Genomic DNA, 19,948 nt, shown 5'->3' on the forward strand with positions numbered 1-19,948 from the left:
GGACCCAAACACCAACGCCTGGAATGACACCTGGTGGCCTCCTACCCTCGGAAGCCAGGCCACCCCCTCGGATGATGCATGCAACCTGGGAATCATCCTGGACTCCGAGCTCAAAATGGACCGCCAGATCAACTCCGTCTCATCCTCCTGCTTCCACATCCTCTGCCTCCTACGTAAGACCTTCAAATGGATCCCACTCGAACACAGAAACACAGTCACTCACGTCCTAGTCAGAAGCAGACTCGACTACAGCAACGCACTCTACGCCAGAATAAACAACAACCTCAACCGCAAGCTACAGAACATCCAGAACGCCGCCGTTAGACTAGTCCTTGACTGCCAAAACACTGCCACATATCTCAGCACCTGCGCACACACCACTGGCTCCCTATCAAAGTTAGAGTCACCTTCAAAATTCTCACCCACACCGACAAGGCCCTCCACGACAGGCTGAAGAAGGCTGATAGCCAGAAACCGGTCCTTGGATGCTTGATTCCGGTCTAGGAAAGACATGGCTTGGTAGTTCGGGCTGGACTGTTCCCATGAGGCACAGGGTCAAGGCTGATTTGCATATAACCATTGTCTGACCTAGGGTGGTGTGGAGTGCAAAAAAACGATGGATTTAGGCCCAGATCTTTGTACTGGGGTGAATGTAAGACATTGTTCTGCATTCTGTCCATCAACTGTGTTTTTTGCAACCTCCACGACACTGGACCATCATACCTGAACAGCCAACTAAAATTCCACACACCTCAGAGGACCCTACGATCAGCCCAGCTCTCCTACGCTGTGGTTTCTCGCACCAGAAAGACCAGATCGGGAGTCCACTCCTTTTCCTTCCTCGCAGCCCGAGCCTGGAATGCCCTTCCGCTCCACCTCAGACAGATAACATTGCTCCCCATCTTCGCAAGAAGCCTCAAAACCTGGCTCTTTGACAGACCCCCCCTTGATGGACTGGAGCCTGCTAACTCCCCCGACTCCCGCCAGCTCCTTGAGACCCTTACATGTGAGTATTCATGCTTAACAAACATCTGATTGATTGATTGATTGATTGACCCCAATACTAATACCACCAATACCAACACCACCAATACCAATACCACTGCCACCAATACCCCACCACCAATACCAGTACCAATACAACCACCACCAATACCACCAATCCTTACCACCAATATCAAAACAACCACCACCAATACCATCACTGCCACCAGTACCACCACCACCAATACGACCACCACTAATTCCACCACCACCAATATCACCACCACCAATACCACCACCACCAATACCATCACCAATACCACCACCACCAATATCACCGCAACCACCAATACCACCACCACCAACACCACCACCAATACCATCAGAAATACCACCAATATCACCACCACCAATACCAATAGCACAACCACCAATATCACCACCAATATCAATGCCACCTCCAGTCCCACCACCACCAATACCAATGACACCAACACCAATACCACCATTACAAATATTACCACCGCCAATACCACCACCACCAGTACCACCACCAATACCATCACCACAACCAAAACCGCCACCAATATCACCACCACCAATACTAATACCACCACCGCCAACAGCACCACCACCAATACCACAACCCCCAATACCACTACCACTAACTCTACCACCAACACCACCAATACCACCACCTCCAATACCACCACCAATACCGCCACTAATACCACCACCAATATCATCACCACCACCAATACCACCAACACCCATGACATCACCACCAGTACCAATAAGACTGCCAACACCACCAAAACTAATACCACCACCAATTTCAATACCACCAATAGCAATATCACCACCAATACCACAATCAATAACACCACCACCAATAACACCACCACCAATACCAATATCACCACCACCAATACAATACCACCATCACCACCAATACTACTGCCAATACCACCACCACCAACACCAACACCACCAATATCACTACTCACAACACCACTACCTCCAATACCACCACCAATACCAATACCAGTGCCTATACCAATACCACCACCAATACCAATGCCACCACCACCAATACCACCACCAAAATCACCACCACCAATACCAACACCAATACCAACACCAACAAAACAAAAACCACTGGCAATACCACCAATACCGCAACATCCAGTACCATCACTATCAATACCAATAACACCACCAATACCACCACCACCAATACCACCACTGCCAATACCACCTCCACCAATACCTCCAACACCAACACCACCACCATAACCAAAACAACCACCAATAGCACCACCAATATCACCACCACTACCAATACCACCACCACCAATACTGCCACCACCAATACCACCACAACACCAAGACCACCACCACCATTATCACCACCACCAATACTACCACATCACCACCAATACCACAACCAATACCAATACCACCACCAATAACATCACCACTACCAGTACCAGCACCACCAGCACCACCAATACCACCATCACCCCACCAATGCCACTGCCAATTCCAATACTACCACTAATACCACCACCACCAATACAGCCACCAATACTTACAGAGACCATCCCTTCATCCCTGCCATAAAGCACAGCCCACCCTGCACTAGTAGGTGAAGCCAGGGCCCTACTACACCTGGAGATTTTTTATTAGGCCAAAGATAGCAATGACATTACGGAATGTCACACTGCATGCTCAAATCACGGAGAGGGCAGGAAATAGCCCCCCTCCTCCTCTTCCTCCTGTCCTGAGCCACAACAGTGTAATCACAGAGCAAAAGGTGTTGGAGCGCATTGTTAGTGTTTATAGCTCGGATCATATGGAATTCACACTTCAAGCCTACTTGAAGCCAATTTTAAATAAAATGAGCTTTTAGCAGTGTAGGGTAGCACTATCCTTTTCAAAAACACTCCAAGGTCATCTGGTTTGCTTCTCTGTAGCAACTTTCCTATGGGCTTGCATGAGAAAAAGGAAGGGGATGACATGCAGTAAAACTGAGTTTGATTAGCAATCTGAATGTAACTAGAGCCATGATATGAAATGTTTTTTCTATATTTTTATCTCTTTTTTGTCTTTTATACACTCTCATCTCAGCTTAGGATTGTGAAGAAATATTCGGAATTTTAAATGATAATATTTTGTAATAATATTATTTTTATAGATCGATTTGTATGTGCTTTTATGGTTATTTTTTAATATGACCGAATAAAGATGATAATGATGATGATGATGATATGTAACTCACACTTCACAATTTGTGTATGTGTAATTTACAACGCTTGCACATTTTTTTCACAACACTATTTATCACTACAAGACATCGCAGGCTCTTCCACTGATATTTACAATCTGACAAGCGGTCGAGAAGCTCCTTTATTGCAATGCAATAGGTTCCGCATTTGCGAGAGTTTAAGCTATTAGTATTGTAAATGACAATGCCTTTTAGTTATGTTTTAAAACCCAAAACATGAAGAAAAGGCATTGTCATTTACAATGCCAATATCTCAAACTCGTGTGAATGAGAGACCTATTGCATTGCAAATGCTTGTTGTGAATCTGGCGAACACTGCTGTGAAGCTCAATTCAGCCTTTTATCATTTTGATGTTGATTAATTCACTGCAATTAAAATGAGAGGTACTATTGTGATTTATGGTGCTTAGAAATGACAAAACTGCGATATTTCTTGAGTAAAAACTTTTTGGGGAGCTGAATAAAGTGCAAGTTGGATGAGGTCACCCATCTGATATTCTCGATGTGTGGCGTCATTGATGCATTAGTGCATTTGCATCCTGCATAATGAACATTCGCTCTGCTCTACAGGTGCGTAGATATGAATTTTCCCTGTAGTTCCCTATGACAATCATGTTCTTAATTAGGTGTATTGTACAATACGTACGCAAACACGTCAATGTCACAACATTAAAGGGATTACATTTGAATATCCGTAAATGGAATATTTTTACATCGACCACGAAAAGAGCAATGGGCAGCCATTTTATAGTGAAATAAATAACTTTTTGTCTGTGATGCTTTGAAGTGTTAAGTGAGCTGCCTAAATACAAAATGTAGATTGGAATCAGCATCTTGCTTACTATTCTATCAGTAATGCATCTCAGATCATAAGTGGACGATGTGTTTGTTTCATTTAAATAGAAAAGCAGAATCCATTTACATACCAGGCTCTTGGTCAAAATTATTCCATGCTGGGCATGAATAAAATAATCTACCAACCTCGCGCATCCAGTACAACGTCTGCTTGCAGCAATGCTAGCACGTGGGGCCCAAGCAAACCACAACGTTTAACCAACCAAGACATAGTTCGTGCACATTAAGCAGATTTTTGTTGATTTGTTCCTTTGCAAAAGCATTTCTCCTTTGGAGAAACATTAGAAAAAAACAGAAACCTCTCTCGCTCCAGATGTTCTCCTCCAATTTATTCGACCAACAGAAAGAATAAAACAGGTGGAATGGCGGATTTCGAGAGAGCGATGATATATAATGAAAAGCAATTCGGCGCTACGCAAGCAGCGAAAGCTTTTCAATCAATGTGACCTCCCAGCACTGACGCGTGGATTAGAAGAGCAGATTGCAGAAAATGAGAAGCAACCAAAAAACTGCAGCCTACTATAGAAAAGGGGTTACGTCGAAACAAGAAAACGCAGGAGAGTGTCACATGAAAGAAGAGCACAAGAGAGTAACTTAGCAAATACAAGCAAAGTGCCCGTGAGTCATCGTTTAAAGGAGTGCTTAGCGGGGATGAAAGAAATAGCCTAAAAAATCTGTATCCATGAAGCAATCATAATTCGAATGTCCTTTAAGTGCTGGTGTCCGTGATTGTACATAATTGCGTCGAAGGACGGCGAAAGGTTGGATAAAATATTCTCTATCCTTTATATGCTGTGACTATTGGGATGGCTTGGCATTTAGAGATGATAAGGTGATTACTCACGCGCACAGTAGTTTCATACCAAGGTCTTCATCTCTTCACGCAGCAACAACAGCCACTAAATAGGCCTGCTATTTGGGTTTCAACTTCTCTCACGAGCCTTCTGTTCTGCTCAAGTACGCCAGGTTCATTCAGCCTTTTCAGTCTTGAAACACGATTTCACATTTGGTAAAAGCAACCTGTAACAAAGCACGAGGAATACAAAGGACAAATGGTTGGAGGGTCTCATGCAAGCAGAACACTATACATTGCGGTGCTCGAAGTCATTGAGCATGAGATACCAGGAAACATGCTGGGTGATCTGATTTTCTGAGCACAGCTCCCAAGGTTACCTGGTTGTATTGAAAGCCTGTCAAAAGTTGGTATCTACAGAACATAATAAATGTTTTTATTAGGAAAAGTGGGTTCACTGAGGACAGGGATCAGTGTTTGATGGTTCACTAAGGATGATGAGTAGTGTTTGATGTTGTTGGAAACTTGCCTTTCCTGAGGGTCACACTTAGCTCATCACCTTTTGTTGGATCATATTTTTTTGCTGGCTTTAGAACTCTACGCACTTTACTCCTGCTAACCAGGAGTATTGTGTCGGTGCTCCCCCTATAAAAAGGGTTACATTGGCTTATTTCTACTTTACACATTTAACTTGTCTGTAAGTCCCTAGTATATGGTGTAGAAAGTGCATCCAGGGCCTGGAAGGTAAAGGCCACTGTTGGACTGCAGCATCTATAGTTCCATCCACTATAGGGGCAGTAGAAAAATGGCTCCAGGTTTACTCTTTGTAGCCTGACTACTGCAGTGTAAAACCTGCAGTGCAACCTGTTTAAAATAACCCTTTTCGATGAGTAAATATCTCCTTTTTAAATATTAGATAGTCACCCCTGTTAGAAATGGCCATTCTGGTTGGCTAGGGTATGCACCTTAGCCAGGCAAAGCCTACCATTCTAATATGGGTAAGTAGATTACACACCTAAGATAACCCCTGCTCACCCACTTGGTAGCTTGGCACAGGAGTCCTGTTTTCCCAGTGGCAATGTGTAAAGTATTTGTACACACAAAGTAACACAGAGAAAACACTACTAAAGGACTCCTCACCAGTTTAGAAAAATTGCAGATATTTATCTTAAGACCAAAATGAAAAAAAAACAACACACACAAATCAAGATATTATTTTTGCAAAGATCACTTAAAAGTATAGCTTTTAGAAATAAATCACTACAACTGGGGATATCTCGGCATCGTGATAGGTAGTAATCCAACAGTACTGCACTGACTGCGAGAAAGCACGGGCTGGCCGTGGAGTCACATGGACCTGGGTTAGAGGATCTTGGAAATGAGGAACATAAAGACGCTGTACGGCGTCGGGGAGATGAGTCATCACTGGGATGGTGCACATCAGTTCAGGAGGTGAGGAGGCTTTTCTTACTGCTAGGGAGGGGAGGTGATGTGTCGGTACCTTACTGTTGCAGGGGAGGTGATGCAGTGCTGGCAATGAGGTTCCTTGCAATGGTGCGGTGTCGATGAGTTTGGGAGGTCACACACGTCAGTTATTTTTCCGCTGTGTCACGTTTGTTGAAGCACTGGCATCGACAGGGTGCACAGACAGAATATCAAATCAAAAACATCGAGTTGCACAAATATTGAATTGCAAATATCGTGGGTCAGAAATATCGACAACAAGAATATCATGGTCAAGAATATTGACTTAAGGTAAGTAATATTGATTTTAAAAATATCAAAGTGTTTAATATCGTTTGCAAAAATATAGTTGTGAAAAATATTGTGTGTTTATTATTATTATGTATTTTAGTATATATGTTATACTTATGAAGCTCTTATATGAAACGGTAAGGGTGACTTGACAGGCACAGGGAGAAAATCAATATATTAATAACAAAGCTGTAAATAGTCCGTGCGCTCTTTTACCTGGGGTCTACCGTTCAGGCCCCAAATGATATAAAAATAAAGATTGATGGAAGGAGCGTTGTGTTAAAAAAAAGTCTTGAGTTCAATGCTGTATTCCAAAGTTTTATTATAGCAAATTCATCTGATATCAGCAACAAAAGATTTATTCGAACAGCACAAATGTCCAATTGAATGTGGATTCAATAACCCAATTTCATCCAAATCAATATTTTGTAGATAATTTAAAACAGCCAACGGGTTTCGTCCGGTATGGACATCATCAGGGCTCACAAAAACTCAAATCAATCAGTGGTGCTGTGGCCTCTATTGAGTTCCTAGATCCAGTAAATCAGGTTCTCACCGCAATCCCCAACAATATTCAACTGATAAGTCCTCTGGTCATTTTATTCTCACAATAACGACTTCTTATTCAAATAAGGCCTGGCCGAAGTAACTTGTGTGATTTTGAAAATTGAATCACAAGGAATGTACACGTACCCAGTGTCGCTGGCCTGGATTTCGCTAAACAGAACCTCTTATCGCCCAGATGATGGCAAATGGTTGAAGTTAACTTTGCGAGAATCACTTTGAATGCTTTACTTGGGAGATAACATTTTCAAAATTCACCGCACCACTGATTGATTTTCGATATTTTTGATACTATATTTTTGTGCTTAACTGTTTAGGTATGGGAGTCGATTTTTGTGTGGTCTATATATATTTTTTGATATTTTGAACATCGGTAATTATGTCATCGATATTCTCTCAGTGAACCGTCGACAGGTGTCAGGGCTGCAGTGTAAGTCAGAGAGGCACATCATGCTCTTCACAAGTGGTGTCCTCGGTTCTGGTGTAGGCAGCAGCGTGTCGTAGGTGTGGAGCACTGTTGTCAGGGAGGTCGGGCTGAAGTGACTTTGGTCAGTGCGTTGCACTCTTCACAAGCGAAGAACTCAGCTCCAGTGTAGACAGCGGCCTTGATGACGGAGTCAGAGTCGATAAGTTACTGTTGTCAGCAACATCAGGGCTGTGTTGTAAGTCGGGCATTGCATTGTACTCTTCACGAGCAGTGCCCTCAGCTTTGGTGCAGGCAGCAGCATCACTAACGGTGTCATGTTGCTTTTCTTGGGTTGCAGCACCAACCACATGGATCCAACGGCCCGGGAATTGGATTTGGCGCCACTTGGAAAGACAGGACTCCCAACAGAGAAGTCAAGATGTTGTTAGCAAGATGCAGGTGAAGTTTTTGATGGCCCTGAGACTTTTTAACAGAGGCCAGCATACACAAGCCTTCAGAGAACCTTGGAAGCAGGATGTAGAAAGCAAAGTCCTGTCTTTTCACTCCCAGGACAGAAGCAGCAGCAGGTCAGCACAGCAAAGCACCCAGCAAAGTGGCAGTATCTCCTGGGAGCAATCCAGCTCTTCTTCCTGGCAGAATGTCCTCAAGAATGTCCTCAAGCCAGAAGTGTTCTCAGGATACTATATTGCAGGGCCAGTTTAATACCAGTTGCAGCCTTTGAAGTTGGCAGACCTTAAAGGATAGTTTTTGTAGAGCCGAAAACCCTGCCTTTCCCTGCCCTGGCTCCAGACACACTACAGGTGGATAGAGATGGCTTTGTATGAAGACAGGCATATCCCCATTCAGGCGCCAGTGTCAATTCCTTCCACCACTCTAGCTCAGGAAGACCCATCAGGCTGGTGATGGACCATCAGGATATGCAGGTCTCACCTTAGCTCCCTTTGTGTGACTGTCTAGAGTAAACAGTCCAACTGTCCTCCTAACCCAGACGTGCATTTCAAAGGCAGGAAAAGGCACAGAATGGTAAAAGTAAGAAAGTGCCCAAATGCCAACTTTTAGAAAGACCTGCAATTGAAAAACCAACTTCACTAAAAGCTGTATTTTTAAATTGTGAGTCCAGAGACACTAAACTCTAATTTTCTATCAGCTCCCAAGAGGCAGATACACTTGTAAGATGTTACAAGGCAGCTTTAATTTTAACCTATGGTGATATAGTGAAAAATGAACTTCGTACCATTTCTCTGCCAGGACATGTAAAACATAATAGTACATGTCCTACCTTTTAAATTTACTGTACCCTGTTCATGTAGCTACCTTGGGCCTACTTTAGGGGTGCCTTACATATAGTAAAACGGAAGGTGTGGGCCTGGCAAGTGGGTGCACTTACCAGGTCGTAAATAGCAATTTAAAACTGCACGCACAGGCACTGCAGTGGCAGGCCTGAGACATGTTTGCAGGGCTACTCATGTGGGTGGCACAATCAGTGCTGCAGGCCCACAAGTCAGAAAAGGGGGTGGTGATGGACAGAGTATCGGAATTAAGCAGAACACTCGTACCTAGTCAACAGATCAGGGCTTGGTCCATCACCGTTTTTTAGCTCACTGCACCATCCCAACTCAGAACCTGGCTACATGCAAATTAGTCTGTCCCTGACCCAGTGCATCATGGGAACAGGGCAGACCAAACTACCAAGCCAATTCTTTTACTGGAAAGGAAACAAGCTTCCGGGGACCGTTTTCTGGCATTACAGCTGTCTTCGGCCCGGCTTGCTTGAATCCTGATGGTGCAGTGAGCAAGGGACTCATGTCTGAGCATACCCTTCCACGCTTGTGGTGCACAAAACGATTCAGAAAAGGGGGTGGTGATGGACAGAGTATCTGAATTAAGCAGAACACTCGTACCCAGTCAACAGATCAGGGCTTGATCCATCACCGTTTTTTAGCTCACTGCACCATCCCAGCTCAGAACCTGGCTACATGCAAATTAGTCTGTCCCTGGCCCAGTTCATCATGGGAACAGGGCAGACCAAAGTACTAAGCCATTTCTTTTACTGGAAAGGAAACAAGCTTCCGGGGACCGGTTTCTGGCATTACAGCCGTCTTCGGCCCGGCTTGCTTGAATCCTGATGGTGCAGTGAGCAAGGGACTCATGTCTGAGCATACCCTTCCACGCTTGTGGTGGACAAAACGATTCAGAAAAGGGGGTGGTGATGGACAGAGTATCTGAATTAAGCAGAACACTCGTACCCAGTCAACAGATCAAGGCTTGATCCATCACCGTTTTTTAGCTCACTGCACCATCCCAGCTCAGAACCTGGCTACATGCAAATTAGTCTGTCCCTGGCCCAGTGCATCATGGGAACAGGGCAGACCAAACTACCAAGCCAATTCTTTTACTGGAAAGGAAACAAGCTTCCGGGGACCGGTTTCTGGCATTACAGCCGTCTTCGGCCCGGCTTGCTTGAATCCTGATGGTGCAGTGAGCAAGGGACTCATGTCTGAGCATACCCTTCCACGCTCCCATGATGCACTGGGCCAGGGACAGACTAATTTGCATGTAGCCAAGTTCTGAGCTGGGATGGTGCAGTGAGCTAAAAAACGGTGATGGATCAAGCCCTGATCTGTTGACAGGGTAGTAGTATTCTGCTTAATTCAGATGCTCTGTCCATCACCACCCCCTTTTCTGAATCATTTAGTCCACCACAAGCGTGGAAGAGTATGCTCAGATGTGAGTCCCTTGCTCACTGCACCATCAGGGTTCAAGCAAGCCGGGCCGAAGACGACTGTAATGCCAGAAACCGGTCCCCGGAAGCTTATTTCCTTTCCAGTAAAAGAATTGGCTTGGTAGTTTGGTCTGCCCTGTTCCCATGATGCACTGGGCCAGGGACAGACTAATTTGCATGTAGCCAAGTTCTGAGCTGGGATGGTGCAGTGAGCTAAAAAACGGTGATGGATCAAGCCCTGATCTGTTGACTGGGTAGTAGTATTCTGCTTAATTCAGATGCTCTGTCCATCACCACCCCCTTTTCTGAATCGTGCAGGCCCACTAGTAGCACTTGATTTATAGGCCCTAGGCACACACTGGGTACTAAAGGAAGCAAATAGAAAAAATCACCCTGCCAAACTTGGTAAATGGTGGTCCCACGTGGGATCCAGTTCAGATTAAAGGGGAGCAATATCCAATGAATATCCGAGACCAAGGGGGCAAACAGACCACAATCAAATCATTCTATGAGGAAAATTTATGTTTTTTTCTTTTCAAATTATTTTATTTGGTTTAGTGCATATAGTCATCTTATCAAGATAGTCAGAATGAAGTGAGTACAAAAATAGATAACATCAACAGTACAATTTATCATTTCATGGGTAAGAGTAAATTCATGAGAAACGATACGTAAAAGAATATATATACAGTGTTCCACTCACTCCAGGGGGTAAAGGCAAGGGGCTCAACAGGCACTCACATATAACAAAAATCGTTCATACTCAAACATATTCAGTCACTTCATACTGGTAATTCACAAAGGCCTGCAACAGAAAAAGGGTGGAATTATGGTTGCATGGATGCGGATGCAGCTAGGGGAAGGCAAGAAGTTGGAAAGTTGTTGCCGTTCCTGATGGTAACGCCGTAATAACGCCAACGCGTGTTTCGGTGTGGAGCACCTTCGTCAGGGCTGGCAAAGATGAGGAGGGAGGGGAACACACAGGCTGAAAGAATACAATTAAAGAATATTAAGATGCATCAAAGATTATAAAGGTAACATGCATATCAAGTTAACATTACACAGGTTTACATGTTCTCACAAATCTTACAACAGTTCATTAAAAGTTAGGAAGTCATGACTAGAAGTGTTATAAACATCAGGTATATAGGCTTCTTCAATAGATGGTCTAGGTCTAGGTATTCACTGGAAGTTCCCAAAATATCACACCCCGGGGATTGAGGGTTAGTCTAATCCGCCAGGTGAATATGGTGAAGACACAGAAATCTCTTATAGTGCTACATACATTTTTCAATCATACTTCAAGTTACACATTCTCATACTAAGGGTCATTACCAGGTCGTAAATGGCAATTTAAAACTGCACGCACAGACACTGCAGTGGCAGGCCTGAGACATGTTTGCAGGGCTACTCATGTGGGTGGCACAATTAGTGCTGCAGGCCCACTAGTAGCACTTGATTTATAGGCCCTAGGCACACACAGGGTACTATACTAAGGACTTACTAGTAAATCAAATATGCCAATCAGGAAGAAACCAATTACCATTACATTTTAGACAGGAAGCACCTGCACTTTAGCTCTGGTTAGGAGTAGTGAAGTGCCCAGAGTCCTAAAACCAGCAAAAATGAAATCAAAACAGAGGCGGAAGAAGGCAAAATGTTGGCGATAATCCTGGAAAAAGGACCATGTCCAACAACCCCTACGAAAGGATTGTCATCCACTAGGTAGATTGCATGGTATTTAAAAGTTTTAAAAGTGGGGCGTGTAGAAAATCAATGTTGCCATGTCCATTTAGGGACAAGACCGTAACAACTATTTTCACTGTGGCAGGCCTAGCTGTCCTATGTAGAAAAATAGTTTACAATACTAATACTGTATCTCAAGACTGTACCACAAGTAGGGATGTGCTGGAAGCAGATTTGACATTAGAGGTGGGGGAGTCTGTGCTAGCCATGCAGCTGGGCAAAGTACTGGGTGCTAATGGTTTGGTGATACAGCTCTATAAATTCTGTGCACCGCTTCTGCACCCCAGGGTGGTGTCCCTGTATGGGGCAGCAAGAGAGGAGGTGTGCCTATCTCTGGATCTTAATCATGCCACAAGATATTGTGGTCGTACCTACGGAGGGGGACCCATCCAATCAGTGCTTCTCATACAGGCCTATCTCTTTGCTGAATACCAAAAGCAACATTTTGCCCACATTTCCGGCTACTCAGATCACAGTGGTAACGTACTTAGTGCACGCCGATCAGATGGGCTTTATGCCTCAGCAAACCACAAGACTAAACCTCTGATGCCTCCATCTGTGGCCAGACAATCTGGAAGCGGATGAGACCCCCAGGGCAATCATGTCGCTCAACACTGAGAAAGCGTTTGACTTGACTGACTAGAGCTATCGCTGTAACTAACGCAGTCCTTAGTGGCGGTGTGAGTGTTGGACGCTGTTTCACTTGACTACCTCTGCTGATGTGAGAGCATGTACAACGTTATTTTTAAAATTGCTTTTTAAATTTGCCTACTTGCACGATCGGTCCGCGGCTGATTTTAAAAGCGCGCCGGACATTTCATTTTTAATTGCTCATTCCTACCTGTCAACGCATTGCTTGCACTTCAGTGCCCTCGTGGTCCCGTTCCGCCCCGGCTTGTGCCGTTTGTTGCGGAGGACCAGTCCGAGGTGCGCACTTCCTGGAGGCTGACACCACTTCCGCCCTGCGCTAGTCCTGGCAGGTGAGCGGTCTAGTGGTGCAGAGCCAGCCTCATTATTTAGTTCGGCGCTAACGCCCCCGGCTCCAGTAACTAACGCAGTCCTTAGTGGCGGTGTGAGTGTTGGACGCTGTTTCACTGACTACCTCTGCTGATGTGAGAGCATGTACAACGTTATTTTTAAAATTGCTTTTTAAATTTGCCTACTTGCACGATCGGTCCGCGGCTGATTTTAAAAGCGCGCCGGACATTTCATTTTTAATTGCTCATTCCTACCTGTCAACGCATTGCTTGCACTTCAGTGCCCTCGTGGTCCCGTTCCGCCCCGGCTTGTGCCGTTTGTTGCGGAGGACCAGTCCGAGGTGCGCACTTCCTGGAGGCTGACACCACTTCCGCCCTGCGCTAGTCCTGGCAGGTGAGCGGTCTAGTGGTGCAGAGCCAGCCTCATTATTTAGTTCGGCGCTAACGCCCCCGGCTCCAGTAACTAACGCAGTCCTTAGTGGCGGTGTGAGTGTTGGACGCTGTTTCACTTGACTACCTCTGCTGATGTGAGAGCATGTACAACGTTATTTTTAAAATTGCTTTTTAAATTTGCCTACTTGCACGATCGGTCCGCGGCTGATTTTAAAAGCGCGCCGGACATTTCATTTTTAATTGCTCATTCCTACCTGTCAACGCATTGCTTGCACTTCAGTGCCCTCGTGGTCCCGTTCCGCCCCGGCTTGTGCCGTTTGTTGCGGAGGACCAGTCCGAGGTGCGCACTTCCTGGAGGCTGACACCACTTCCGCCCTGCGCTAGTCCTGGCAGGTGAGCGGTCTAGTGGTCCCTCACCCTCAGTACTTAATGGGGACATGGAGGAAGCGCAGCGGACGAGCGCAGCGGGAGCGCCGACTTCGCGCCGAAGTCGCGCACAAGTCAAGCCCGTCTGCGCCCGTCCGCGGCCGACCAGGCCCAGGGCCCTGTCCCGCTGCCCCAACCAGTATCACTTATACTCGTACTGCTCTCCTGCGGTTGCGTGGCCCCCCCTGTTCTACGAACACTGCTATCAACTGCCACAATGCTCCTACTTCCTGTCCTTCCTGCAACCTCTCATTGGATTCTGTTACATCTCGGATAGACCTCAAATCTTCTCACCTTTGGAACACTCCCTCCCGGCGTAGCTCCCTTCCATCCAAACCACCCAACCTCTGTCCCCCGCTGAAATTTATCAGTATTAATTGCCGCTCCCTAGCCAAACACAAGAGAGACATTTTTGACCTCTTACAGGCAGTCAGCCCTGCCGCCATGTTTCTAACAGAAACATGGTTAAATGAGAGCTCTGGCCCTGACATCGCCATGGCTCTCCCCACAGACTACACCTATGTTGGGCGAAACCGCCCTCTTAAAGATGGAGGGGGAATCGCTATCATTTTCCGGAGAGAATTCTCCTGTAAATGGGAAGATCTCGAGTTCCCTAACTGCGAAGCTGGTCTGTTTAAGTTACTACTCACCCCCCATTTCTCTCTTACTGGCACGCTGATCTATCGTCCGCCTGGATCGGCGAGTAGCTGGGCTGCCTCCCTTCCTGACCTCATTGCCCCACTCCTCTCTCAATCAAATAACTTTTTGGTCATCGGCGATCTAAATATCCATTTTAACGCTGCTTCATGTGTCACTGCCACCCGTCTTTTACAGGATCTTGGAGCTTTAGATCTCCACCTTCACAACTTTGATCCCACTCATAAAGCTGGCAACCTTCTGGACCCTATTATTTCTAACTTACCTACTATTTCGTACCAATCTTCATTGCAGGTCCCTTGGTCTGACCACTTTCTCGTAAATTTTTCTATTGAAGTGACTTCGTCCTGCCCACCTGCTCCTACCCTTCCCCATAAAGCCAGCAGAAACTGGAAACGTCTGGACATCGCTAAATTTAATCTGTGTCTCATTAATTCATTGCCCCCTTTGCCTGACAGTTTGTCTATCAGGGAATTACCCTCGATCAACCGATGGCTGACCAGTGCCTTAGACGTTTGTCTTCCACTGCAAAAAAACAAATCTCATATCCACCATCCACCTGCTCCCTGGTTTACGGATGCCCTCCGATTGGAAAAATCCAAATGTAAAAAATTGGAACGCTTATGGCGCTCACACTACGATGCGGGCCACAAAGCAGAGTATAAGGCCGCCCTCAAAACTTACCACACTTCGTGTGATTGTGCCAGAGCCTCCTTTGCGAATACCTCACTTCTCACGGCACAGAACAGACCCAAAGCCTTGTTCAAAATGGTGAAAGAGTTGTCAGGTGCTTCTTCCGTCCCTAAAGCCCCCTGTCTCGACACCCCCCAGTGTGAAGCTCTGGCCAAATTCTTTGTTGAAAAGATCGAGAAAATTTATGATACCTTCAACTCTCTTCCGCTATCCCCTCACCCCGCTCCTACCTTAGGTTCTCCATCAGCTGAGACCCCCCTTTGCTCCACTTCCGTGCCTCCGCAACTCCTCGCTTGGGAGCCCATCTCTCCTCTGCTTTTAAAAAAGTATCTACAGGACATACAATCTGGGTCCCCCCTCGATCCTCTGCCTCCTCAAATCCTGAGCTCCTTGGATCCTGCCATACTTCTGATTATTCTCAAGGTTTTGAATGCCTCCCTCATTGAAGCTAGCATTCCCAATGACTGGAAACACGCTATGGTGGTTCCGTTATTAAAAAAGGCAAACTTAGATCCTAACAATCCATCCAACTTCCGGCCCATTTCTTTACTTTCATGTTTTTCTAAAATCTTGGAGAAACATGTTAACTCTTTGCTTAGTTCCTTTGTAGAAACTTCTAACCTTCTCCATGGCTCCCAATCCGGGTTCAGGGCTGGTTTCTCGACCGAAACCACTCTCCTTGGCGTGTCAGAATCCATCAGGCAAAGGGTGGACAACGGGGAGACCGTGGCACTCATTTTATTGGATCTGAGTGCCGCATTTGACACCGTCTCCCATCCCATCCTATTGTCCACCCTGAGAGAGGTGGGTATCGATGGCACCGCCCTGGCCTGGATCTCTGATTTTCTGTCTAATCGCACGTTTCAAGTTTTCTCCTCTACCTCTGACTCCTCTATTTTTCCTTCCTATCACGGTGTTCCCCAAGGTTCTATTCTCAGCCCCCTGTTTTTTAATTTATATGTTAGACCTCTTGCTTTTTTGGCGGAACAGGCAGGTCTCTCTATTTACTCCTACGCTGATGACACTCAGGTCATCTACTCCCTTTCTACTAATAAGCACCTCCCCTTCTCCTCTCTTCAAGCTGGTCTTACACAGATCTCGGCATGGATGTTGGAGCACAAATTAAAATTAAACGGGGAAAAAACTGAACTTCTCCTGTTTGGCCATGACACTCCACTCTGGGGCCCACAACATTGGCCTCCGGAGATGGGCCCTCTCCCTACCCCAACCTCTTCTGCTCGCAATCTTGGTATCCTCCTGGACAACCAATTGTCCTTCAGGCAGCACGTCGTGAAAGTTTCCGCCACCTGCACCACCATCATCAGGTGGCTTAGGAAAATCTCGTGGATGCTGCCTTCCGACACCCTGAGAACTGTAGTCCAGGCTCTTGTCATCTCTCGCCTGGACTATGGCAACATCCTACTTTTGGGTGCCTGTAAAGAGGTAACGAAGAAGTACCAGGTAGTACAAAACATGGCTGTTCGCCTTATTTGTAATCTACCCGCTAGATCCTCAGCCTCGTCCCATATGCGTAAATTACATTGGCTGAGGATCGAGAGTAGGGTCAAATTTAAGGCACTATGCTTCATGCATAAAATAATGTCCGGAAAAGCTCCTCGCTACTTATCCGCCCTGGTTCAGCACTATCTCCCACCACGTACGCTCAGGTCCTCCACCCAGAACAAGTTCCGGATTCCGCGCATCAAGAGAGCAAAAATGGGAGGGCGCTCCTTTTCCTTCCTGGCTCCCTCTCTTTGGAACTCTCTACCTCCCCCTCTGCGCTCCGAAAAGTGCTTCCTTGCCTTCCGCAAGGGAATTAAGACCTGGCTTTTCGATCTGTAAAACTGCTGACTGGACCCTCCCACACTTTTGCATACTGCGATTACTCTCAGCGCCGGGAAACCTACGGGTAGCTGTGCGCTTAAGAAATGTAATAATAAATAAATAAATAAATAAATAAAATCGCTCAGAGACCCTGAAGTGGTTCGGCTTTGGGTCCCGGTTTCACCGTTGGGTGGATATATCATTGGCTACTGCACTGTAGGAGTGAATAGAGTGGTCTCGGACACCATTGCCTTGGGGAGAGGGACGAGACAGGGATTCCCGCTTTCAACTATCCTCTTTACCTTACCCTTGGAGTTACAAGAATGTTGGGTGAGATGCTGGAGGGATGTTATAGGCTTCCCAAACTTAATGGTGGAACCAGGGAAGATCTTGCTCTATGTTGCTCTATGTGCATTACACCTTGCCTTACCTTGAAGATCCATAGCTTTCAGTCCCAGTGGTTCTGCTGATATTTAGGGTCTTTGAGACCTACTAGGGGTTTGTATCAACTGTGATAAATTGGTGACGTTCCAGGTGGGGTGTTGTGATGGTTTGGAGAGCCTGGGAGGGAGTGACTGCCACTTGACCTGAACAGGTTTTAAGTATCTGGGTATCCATATCACCAGGGATCGGGAGAGTTCGTTTTAACTGAACCTTGTTATTGTTATTGTTAATTGTCATTTGTAAAGCGTGTTATCACCGTCAGGTCTCTAAGCAGCACTGTGAGAGAACACTGCCATAGCACGGGTGGAGATGATATTAATTAAATTGTCCCCCACACCTCTGAAAGGAGTACTGTCTTTAGCTTCTCCCTAAAGGGAAGTAGAGTGTGCTCCTTGCGTAAATTCTCTGGCAAATTGATCCAGATTTGGGGGATGGAGGTTGAGAAAGCTATTCCTCCTTTGGAGGACAAGCAAAAGCGAGGGCAGGCCAGCAGGCTGGCTTCCGCAGACCGTAGTATTCTACTAAGGGTGTATTTAACTAGGCGGTCTTTGATGTACCTCGGGGCATGGCCATATATGGCTTTATGGGCAATGCAGAGGCCTTTAAACTTTGTTCTCTGCCTGACCGGAAGCCAGTGTAGCTGGCATAAAAGGAGAGGTGGCATGAGCTTGTCTAGGCACTCTGAAGATTAGTCTGGCGGCATCATTCATGATACCCTGTAATCTTGGCAGCAGTTTTCCCGGAGGCCGATATACAGGGAGTTTCCATAATCTAATCTCGACAATATCAAGGCTGAAACAGCCAGTCTGAGTGTTGAAGGTGAGAAGGGGGGCAAGTTTACGTAGCTGTCTCAGCAAGCCATCACATGTGCCCACTACTGCCGACACCTGCTTGATCATGGATAGCTTGGCATAAATTTGGATTCCCAAGCTTTTTACGGCCAAGGCTGGCTCTGGATAGTTGCCTAGCTCTTGTGGCCAAAAGCGGTTGTTCCAGGCCAATACCTCTGTCTTAACTGGGTTATTTTGAGGGAATTGGCCATTATCCAGTAGACCATGAATTTTAAAATGTTTTGAACTCTTGAGTGGGCAGTCGGAGTGTTGTCTAGCAGGCGATAATTTGGGTGTCATCAGCATAGTTGTAGATCTGGCTTTCCCTCTGATTCAGTGCAGCTATTAGGGCCTGGAGGTAGGCGTTGAAAAGTAGGGGCGACAGTGCCGAGACCTGCGGTACCCTACAAGGGAGTATGCCTGGGTTGGACACCTTGTCAGCTGTACTCTCTGGGAGCGCCCCTCTGAAAGGATGTAAGCCATGCTAGGGCCGTGTCCTGGAAGCCCAGCTCTGAGATCCGCGACAATAGTTGGTCATGATTGACCGTGTCGAATGCCGGGGAGAAGTCCAGAAAAACCAGAGCACTTGTTTTTTTTTATCTGCCCTCAATCTTAGTTCATCTAGTACCAACAACATAACCAATTCCGTGCTGTGGTGGGCCCTGAACCCAGCCTGGTTGAATTGTAAGAGATGGTTGTCCTCTAGATGGTGTGACAATGAGTATAGTACGTGGTGTTCAATTACTTTTTCAATAAATGGGAGTTGGGAAATTGGCCGGAAGTTTTTCAAGTTCTTTGTATCAGCCCCAGATTTGTTTAAGAGTGGAATGACGCGTGCCTCCTTGAAATTGTTAGGGACATGTTCTGCTTTCAGGGATTGGTTGAGGAGTGATAGAACCTCGGCTTTTATCCTGGGAAATGCCATCTTGAAAATCCTTGGTGGGCAGGGGTCGGCAGGCGAGTCACACATTCATTACATCTGCGAGAAGAAGCATAAAGGTTGGCTGTAGGGCGGACCAGGACCTCCTTAGGGGCCTGGGATGACACTGCGGTTGTCCTGGGGACTGGAAGGGGAAACTCACCTGATCTACTCCTCCTCTGGAAAGGTACCATGTTGACCGAGACAGGTGGGCTCGTGGGCTTCCAATGTTGGGAACAAATTGGGATAGAAAATCTTGGAGATATGATAACTTGAGACATTGCAACAAAAGTATGCCGTGGCCAAGACGGGAAACAACTGTTACAATGCAACTATTACAACGGACTACTTTTACAACGCAACTACTACAACGCAGGATCCTTTACAACGAATGCCTTTACAACGCATGACATTACATCGCAGATGCTATTACAACGCATGCCATTACAACGTAAGTATAGGTAAGTATATCATTTTATTAAAACATTTATTTAATTAAAAAATTATTAAATTAATTAAATATTAATACTTTAATAAATATTAATAATACAAATTATTATTTTTTAAAATGTACTATAAATAAATTAAATAAATTAATTTAAGTAATTTTAATATTAATTAAAAAAAGTTATAAAAAAATATATAAGTAATT

The sequence above is a fragment of the Lissotriton vulgaris genome, chromosome 6 (genome assembly GCF_964263255.1).
Source record: "Lissotriton vulgaris chromosome 6, aLisVul1.2, whole genome shotgun sequence".
Taxonomy (NCBI): Eukaryota; Metazoa; Chordata; class Amphibia; order Caudata; family Salamandridae; genus Lissotriton; species Lissotriton vulgaris.